This window comes from Lolium rigidum, chromosome 5 (genome assembly GCF_022539505.1).
Source record: "Lolium rigidum isolate FL_2022 chromosome 5, APGP_CSIRO_Lrig_0.1, whole genome shotgun sequence".
Lineage (NCBI taxonomy): Eukaryota > Viridiplantae > Streptophyta > Magnoliopsida > Poales > Poaceae > Lolium > Lolium rigidum.
The window spans coordinates 184867996-184877686 of NC_061512.1; positions in this window are offsets into that span (position 1 = coordinate 184867996).

Consider the following 9691-nt stretch of genomic DNA (forward strand, 5'->3'; position numbering starts at 1 on the left):
TCCATGAACACCACATAAATGGCAAGCTTCAAGCATATGATCTCCTCGAGTTGGCTCATCTTGAACTTGCACCTCATTTATTCTTATTGCAACCTTGAAGCAAACAAATGGTTCAAGCATTACCTATGGACAACTCCTACACATATAACTCAATGCAAACATTAGGTCATAGGGATTGTCACACATGAGGACTCTATGCACTTTTAAGCCGGGGATTGGCGACCGTCACCATCTTACGGCCTTGTTTGCTACTAGAGTGTTGTGAGAATTAGTGGGGATAATGGTCTAGAGCATCTAAAGGTATAATTGATGCCCCCCATAGGGGGCCTCACAGCGCTCAGTGCACGCGAGCCGTCCGATTTTGACTCTGTCCAATCTCAGCCGTCTATTCTTGCCAAGAGAGAAACCATCTGATTGGTTGTCCACCGTGTCTTGCTTTTGACCGTGTCTCTCCTTACCGCTAGAGAAATTGATACAACAACCGTTGTGTACCCGCCTGTCCCCACGTTTGGGTCCTACAGCCAGGTGGGTCCGCTCGTCAGCCGCTGCGGCTCGTTTTCGCCGGTGCGGTAAGGGGCGCGCTGGCCGACCGAAACCGAGCGGAATATGTGGATCGGCGCGGGGTAGATAGGGGTGCTTTCGACTTTTCGGTTGTTCATCGGTGCGGCCGACTCGGTGGCGGCGCGCCATTAGCCGAGAGGACGAGCTCGCACTGTGTGGCGCACTATACCCACGCACGCCGTCGCAGCGGAGAGAGACGCGCCCTCACTTTCCCCTCGCCTCTTCCGCTTCGCCGTCGCCGTCGTCTCGTCTTCGCCTCGTTTGCCTCAGCCGTCCCGTTCCAGATCCGCCCTCCTCCGCTGCTCTCGCGCGCTGCCTGCTGTCGGCGGTCGGTGCCTTCACCCCATGGCGTTGCTCTGGCATGGGTTTGGTTGAGGTGAGGCTCTGCTTCCCCGTTGTAGGTACATTATCCCTGTTTCTTCTTCCTCCCCTGCTTTTCTGATCCGATTTCTTCCGTGCCATCGGCGGCGTTCCGCGTTTTGGTGTGCTCGTGGCCTTGTCTTTCCTGTCTTCACAGGTCGTCCGTTCGCTGGGATTGCCGCTCGGTGGCCGCGGTTGCTTCGGTTCGACTGCTCTTCGCTTGCTGCCGTTGTAAGCGTGACTTCTCTTCCTCTTCCTTCCAATCTTGCAGTCTGGGTTGTTGGCTACTCGGTTTAGGTTGTGTCGTAGATGATGGCTGAAACTGGCCTTAGCCTATAGGCACGGCAGGGACATAGGTCAGGCTCCATTTCCTGCCAAAGATAAAAAGAAAACTCACAAACATGGTAGCTACAGCGTGCTGTGGTCTTAGGATCTCTCGGTATTGTCCGTCTTCTGGATCTTTGATTTAGGTTAGCCTATAGGCACGGAAGGGACATAGGTCAGGCTCCATTTCATGTCAAAGATAAAAAGAAAAAACTCACAAACATGATAGCTGCAGAGTGCTGTGGTCTTACGATCTCTTGGTATTGTCCGTCTTCTGGATCTTTGATTTAGGTTATGTTATATACATTATACCTCAAAATGGGTATGTGTTTCAACCTGCCTTAAGATTAAACAGTCACACCTAATTAATCCATTGACCAACTTTGTATTTGTCAATGAGGCACTTGTAGAAGGAGAGGGATCATGAAGGGTTGTATTTTTTATTGTTGCAAATTATCCTACCTTATCATGGCTACCTCTGTTTGAACTCTAAACAGATTCGCTTGGGTTCTGTTATCTAATTCTTTTTATTTGAAAAAGTTAATGCAAAACCTGAAACCCAGGTTAACCAAAAACTTGAAACCCCTTGAACTAAAATTTGTTATTGAGCTAAAATAGGATCTGAGTGATACACCTACAGTTCATTTCAAACTAAATCAAAAATGCAAACTAATGATTCACTTCCTGTGTTTTCTTTGCTTTTATTGTTCTTTCATTGCTGATTGCTCATTTATTTATCCTGACAGTTACAGCCAGGGACTGAATTTTGATGCCTTCTTTAGTACTTTGATTCGGTGACTAATTAATTGTACATGATGATATATATGGTACTTCTTGGTTTTGTTATGCCATTATGGTACAGCCAATACCACTTGGTCGATGATTGATGATGCTTTGCTTCTGCCTCATAGTCATGTAGTAAAATAGAATCTCCAAACAGTGCATCCACTCAGTATTTTTTTCTTGTTCTTGGATTTGACCTTACTCTTGGTTTAGGTCGGTTTACCTTCTACATTTCCACTGTTAGAGTCATGTACTGTCCATGTGTATCTCACCTGTCGTATTTTGCTTGGCCTTGCTGTGTGCTCCAGGTTACTTGCTGCTGTCACCTGCTGCTGGACTTGCCTGTGCTGTCTTCCTACGCTTTCTTGTTTCTCAGGTACCGATATTTGTCCAGCTCGTGTGTCCGTCTGTTCATGTACTGAGTTTATGTGTATTTTACTTATGTTACCAGATGATGTTGCTATGTTACTGACAAAAGCATGCCTTCTGGGTTTTCCTGTGCTCCAGATTACTTGCTGCTGTTACGTGCTGCTGGACTTGCCTGTGTTGTCTTCCTAGGATTTCTTCTTTCTCAGGTACTTATCTCTGTCAATTTGGTATGACCCTGTACGTGTTCATCTACTATGTTTATGTGTATTTTACTTTCGTTACCAGATGATGTTGCTATGTTATTGATAAAAGCGTGCCTTTTGGGTTTTTTCGCTGTTTCGGCGTGTGTCTTTTCCTTGCGTTCATTTACTTTGTGTCACAGGATGTTCGTCATCTCCTATTCTCCTTTGCATTTGTTGGACCTGGTCGCTTCTCACTGTCGGTTGTCGTACCATGGCTACGTGCGTGAGGTGGGCGGCGATGGTTCCGTCCTTGGAGGTGTGGAGCTTGAGATCGCTGTTGTCCAGGAGGGGCCCGCGCCCACCCGGTTTTTTTTCTGGTCGTCCGTGTCGTCCGGTTTGCAATCTCCGTTCGAGGAATTGGCCTTGCAGGCTATTCGCTTTTTACAGAGTCTGTACGGATTTGTGATTCGTGACTTCAATTACGAGGGGATGCAGGCCCATAGGGACCTCGCGCGTTGTGCTGTTGTCCTTGCAGTTATGGTGCTTCGATCGGGTGGTGTTCCGTCACCTGTTGGTTCTGTAGATCCTCTTACCGAGACACTGTGTCATCAACTCATATGTAATCAGCTTATCTCTTCTGTCTGAAACATGTAGCGTTCTCTGATCAGGAAACTATTCATTTGATGATTATGTATAAGAGATTATTTTACTACCCCTTCCTCTTATTTGTGTTATGTGCACATACTCTTTCCAGCCAAGCTTCTGTTCACACCCCTGGTTGGATAGTTTTTCTGAGTTCCCATTTTGTACTTGCTGTTCTCCTCTTTGCTACCTATACTTTCAGGTTTCTCTGTTTGTTGTCTTATTGTTGTCTGCTATATCGTTGGTTCAGTCCTGCCATGTGTTGCCCCTTCGCGTCCTTCTCTTGCTGTTGATGCCATGCCGCCCAAAAAACCTCCTACTTGGATAATTCCTCACTGGGTTCCTCGCCCACCAGCTGATGAGTCGCCTTACAAGAGGAAAAGTATGTTGCCCCAGCAAGTTTTTGTGTTCTTTGTTTCATATTGGGTTTACGTATCTTCTTTTTCACATCGGTTCTGCTTTGCTGCCAATTAGGAGATGGTTGGCTTCCTTTCCTGGATCGTGAGGTCACTAGGTTTTATCGTAAGAGAAGAAGACTACTGCTTCGTCTGCGGCGTACTAACTTTGAAGGTGTTGCCTTTGGCTTCCTATGTTAGGTTCTTTAGTTTTCTCTACCCGCTGCTAAACATTTTTTCCCCTGGTCTTGCCTTCTTTGCCATAGAGCATGCTATGCGAGATCCAGTAGATGGTGATTGGGAGGGTTTTCCGGGTCAGCTTGCTGAGAGCATTAAAGGTACTAGGTCAATGACTGTTACCATCAGATTTTAGGTGCCGTGGGTCTTCCCGCTGTCGGGCTATTGCTAAATGATTGTTTGTTGCCTTCTTTTCCCGTAGCTTCTTATGCAGGACGGTCGTACCAGGGTGCTCCTGAGTACCAGTGCCGACACTGCGGTGCGGCTTTTTGGTGGGCGGAACGCATTAAAACGACGTCCTCTGTTTCTCTACGACGGTTCGACTATAATCTTTGCTGCAAGGGTGGGAAAGTTTACATCCCACCTTTTAAGAAACCTCCTCCTTTTCTGGATAACCTCCTCCGTTTTGACGGTGACCCCCCCTGCCAAGCGTTTCGTCACCAAAGTTCGGCAATACAACTGTCTGTTTTCTTTCACCTCCATGGGTGCAACCATTGATCGTTCTATCAACAAGTCATGTGGCCCAAACATTTTTAAAATCCAAGGTGTTGTTTGCCACCGAATAGGTTCTCTTTTGCCTCGGAAAAATGATACGGCTGATTCCGTTGGAGGTAGAGATCCGCCTAAGTTTGCTGAATTATACATATATGACACCACCAATGAGGTCAGCAATAGAATTAATGTGGTCAACCCAGACAACGACAAAAGCAAGGACTTAGACAAGGCTATTGTTACCGGTTTAACAGAAATGCTTAACGAGTGCAACGACCTGGTGAAAAATTTTAGGATGGCTAGCGAACGTATCAAGGGCAACGAAGATGAACATGTGGCAATTCGTTTGGTAGCTCCATCGGAAGGGATGGCCCTTAGTATAGTTTTCCATCGACAAATCACCTGGCAGCGTTGGTTGTTGGTCCACTAGATCTCGAGGCGCCTACCCGTGATATTGTTATTGACAACAGGAGAGAAGGTTTAAAGAGGATTTCTTGTTTGCACCCTGCTTTCATGTCTTTGCAGTATCCGCTGCTCTTCCCTTTCGCCGAGAGAGGTTTCCACCTTGACATTCCTTACCTTCCTACTGACACGGCTAGAAAAGGGACTCGTGGCACGCTTACAATGCAGGACTATTACTGTTTACCGTTTGGCCTAGACGAACCCTTATTTGTGTTATGGTTTACTGTCTTCTCAGGCTATTGTTGATGCACGGGCTAGCATAGATGAGTGTCGCTTGTGGTTCATACTTAATAATCAAAAAAAACTTAGGAGTGAACACGTTCAGGGTATTACTGATGCTGTTGGCCAGGGTTTTGTGGATGGTTGCGATGTTGGGAAATCTGTTATTCTGCCTTCTAGCCACATTGGTGGTCGTCGTTATTTTCAGGAAATTTTTCAAGATGCTCTTGCCATTGAGCGTGTTTATGGTGCTCCTGATATTTTTTCTACATTTACATGTAATCCCAAATGGCCTGAGATCACTGAAGCTCTTTTGCTTCGACCTGAGCGAGGCCTTCGGATAGGGCTGATATTGTTGTTAGAGTATACAATATGAAGCTTAACGAGTACCTTGATGATATCGATCGTGGCGAGCGTACGGCCCCGTAGAGGCTGGTAGTGTTTTTGTGTTCTGGTTTAAAATTTGTTTGCTTATTCTTTCTGTCCTCTTTATTGAGCGGGTATCTAACAATTGTCTTCCTTTGCAGTTCTTCACACTGTCGAGTTCCAGAAGCGAGGACTCCCGCACGCACACATCCTCATCTCGCTGAAGAGGAACGACACTGAGGTGAGTATGGCGTTCATTGATTCGTTTGTTTCTCGCTGAAATTCCGGATCCCAATGAGGATCCTCTTGGCTTCATTCTGGTTTCCGAGTTCATGATGCATGGTCCCCGTGGAGATCTAAACGACAAGTGTGTTTGCATGAAAGATGGAAAATGTTCTAAGCACTTCCCGAAAGAGTTCCAGCGAGGAAACTATACTTGATAAAGATGGTTTTGCCCTTTATATGCGTCGGGACAATGGTCATCGTGTGTTTAAAAATGGGAAATGGCTTGATAACCGGTGGGTTGTGCCTTATAACCTAGCCATGCTAAAAAAATACCAGGGCCATATGAATGTTGAGTGGTGCAACAAAGCTCAGGTAATGAAATACCTGTTCAAGTATGTTACAAAGGGCCCAGACTTCTCGAAGATGTATTTAGAAAGGATTAGAGGCAAAGGTGTTCCGATAGGTACCGATGTTCGTCCCTAGGTTAATGAAGTCCGTGAGTATTTAGAGGCTAGGTACATTTGCGAGTACGACACATTCTGGCGTATCTATGGCTTTAGCATACATGGCCACACTCAAGCTGTCGAGAGGTTACCCGTGCATTTACCTGGTACGAACACTATCAGGTTTGATGATGATGCAGACCTTACTAAAATTAGTGATAGCGGTTTTTTAGGGAAAACCAAATTAACTGAATGGTTTGTTGCCAATGATCAGTTTCCAGAAGCCCGGTCTCTAACATATTGTGATTTCCCAACTGAATGGACTTGGGATTCGGAACAGAGATCTTGGCACCAGAGAGGAGGGGGCGAGAAGATAGGTCGTATTTACTATGTACAACCAAATGTTGGTGAACTTTATTACTTGCGTATGCTGCTTATGATTGTTAAAGGGGCAACTTCTTATGCGGATCTTAAAACATACCAAGGCACGACCTATCTTTTTTTCAAAGAAGGTTGTGCTGCTCGGGGTCTGCTCGGTGATGATACCGAGTGGTACCATGCTTTTGACGAGGCTGTTCTTTGGGGTTTTGGGGCGCGGCTGCGCCAGTTGTTTGCCACTATGCTTTTGTACTGTGGGGTAAAGAGCGAGAGATTTTTTTTTGAGCGGTACTGGGTTGATCTTGCCGATGATTTGCAGTATGGCATTAGGCTAGCGCGGCAAGATCCTAAGTACGAAGTTCCAATTGGTCAACTTAGAGACATGCTTCTCTCTGAACTTGAATCTGTGTTCCTCAAAAATGGTGCTCGGATAGCTGACTTCAACTTGCCCCCTAGAACGACGTACGAGGGCGCTTTCCATGGGAACCGACTCATACAGGAAGAAATGGCATATGATTCTGATGCTCTCGCACGAGAGTGCGAGGTCTCGGTTGGCGATGCTCAATGCTGATCAGCTCTCCACCTACAAAAAAATTGTTTCTTCCGTACTTGACCAAGAGCCTGGGTTTTTCTTTGTTTCTGGGTTTGGTGGGACTAGGAAAACCTTCTTGTGGAATGCGATTGTGTCTTGTCTTCGTGGCCAGAAACGGATTGTTCTCACTGTTGGGTCTTCGGGTGTTGCCGCTCTCTTGTTGCCTGGTGGTCGAACCGCCCATTCGCGTTTTAAAATTCCTCTTAACATCGACAAGACATCTGTTTGTGAAATTAAAAGAAGCACACATTTGGCTGATCTTTTGAGAAACACCTCTCTCATTATTTGGGATGAAGCGCTCATGACGAATCGTTTGTGTTTTGAGGCACTCGACATGAGTTTGCGTGACGTCTTGTCTATAGATGATCATGCGCTCGCTGATTTACCTTTTGGTGGTATTGTGGTGGTTCTGGGTGGGGATCTTACGCAGATACTTCCTGTTATTGAAGGCGGCACTCGACCGCATGTCATTGCCCACGGTTACAAATTCTGTCCTCTGGCATTCTGTTACTGTCCTGCATCTTACCGAAAACATGCGCCTAGCTGTGTCAGGAGCAAGTGTTGCGCTCCAGCAGGAAGTTTCGTTGTTTAGTAATTGGGTTCTTGACCTTGGTGAGGGCAAATTACCGGTAGTGCCACGTGCTGATGGGGCTGATTCTAACATGGTAGATATTCCGCCTGATCTTTTGATTGAGACCGAGGATGACCACATCACGGCTATTATTTCTGCTGTTTACACAGATTTTGCTTCCAACTTCCAAGATTCTTCATACTTGCGCCAACGAGCTGTACTTGCTCCCACGAATGAGTTGGCTGAGACAATTAATATCCGTGTTTTGGACATGCTTCCTACTAAAGGTCGAGAATATTTGAGTTCAGACTCTAAATCTTCTCCTGCTGGAACGGCCAATGAACATGACTTGTTTTATCCTCCTGAGGTCTTGAATGCGATTGATGTTCCTAACTTCTCTGTCCATAAGTTGTTTCTAAAAGAGGGTGCGCCTATTATGTTACTTAGAAACTTGAGTCAGTGCACTGGACTGTGCAATGACACAAGGCTTATTATACTTGAGCTTGCTGATCGTGTGATCAAGGCTGTCATCATTACAGGTTCGCATGTGGGAGATGTGGTGTACATTCCAAGGATCGAGTTAACAGCAAAAAAAAACTAAATGGCCTTTCTTCCTTACTCGCCGGCAGTTCCCTATCCGTGTGTCCTATGCTATGACTATAAATAAAAGCCAGGTTATTGCCAGCTAAAACATACGATCATCCATTTTCTTGACCCAGAAAAAGTAGGGGAATCCTCTACAGTATATTATATATAGTGAGAGGGATATTTATATTAGAGCTATACAGTCTATTGTATCCATATTATTTGAGCACCTCTCATAGCGGCATTTTTATGGATTATTAAAATAGTTAGGATCATCACAATGTGATCATATAGTGCAGTATTTTCTCTTTCTCTTTTGTACAGCGAAGTGTTCATGGTTCAGTTTAGTTATTCTCTCTTATTCATCTTATTAAATTGATAAGGATATATAATTATTTTATCATCATGATGTTAAACTGAACTCCGACATGCTTTGTTTATTGGCTATTTTGGGTCTGGTAGGTATAAATAAACCTATCCATTTTAAACTGAACTTCACACAAGGAAGTTCATTATAAAAAAGTTCCTGGTTTACCGGAGGTCTACTTAATTGTTACCTGTTAGTTCTACCATTTTAAGTATAACTGAGTTACTGCTGACTTCATACTGTTTGGAAAAATAGTTAATGCTTATTTTATGAGCAACAACTTCTAATATACCCTCTTTCAAAGCTGTTCGTGATATCTTACATGTGCAATTGAGCCGGTGTTGTTCCTTTGCTCTGTGTACCATCATATTTGAGAAGTTTTCCCATTTCATGTGATCGTGTTACCTTACTGGTAGGACAACTGACCTTGGAATTATTGAAGATTGATTTTCCCCATCGTTTAAAAATACTACTTAAACTACATGGTGTTAGTTCTTGATTGAGTATTAGATATAGTTCGCTCTGATTCACTCGTACGATACTCTGCCCCGTAGTACACATAGCCTGCAACTTGGCACACGAAACGCAAATGCTTTGAAATTTATCATATCTCTGCTAGATATTACATTTTTTTATCCATCACCTACTCTACAATTACAATAGCATGGAGGGTAGAGATCGAACTGCCTGTACGCATGCAACGGCGTGGGGTTCCTTGGCTTATACGAAGGAACAATATATCTCTTTGTATCCAGATAATATTATTCTTCCTTATCTTGGACTACTATTCTTTAACATGTCGTCTATTGGTCTGTTTGTTTCCGAGAAGGAAGGCTTCTGGTGCCGCACGTTTCGTCTGCCCATGATGCAGCTAACCGAAAAGAACGCAGGCTGATCATTGATTCAAAACGTGCTAGCTTTAAAGGTGGTGTTACCATCGCTCCTTAACACATTGTTTTTGTTTCTTCTTCAGATGCGTCAATTAATTGTATTTACCTTTGTTTCTCTCTAGATCATGTTTTACATGTTACGATGCCTTCGGTTCGTCACAGCGATACCAATGAACAACCAGTTGAACTGATGGATAACATATGTGCCAAGGATACACCAGTTATCCCACAAGCAGTGGTCGAACATC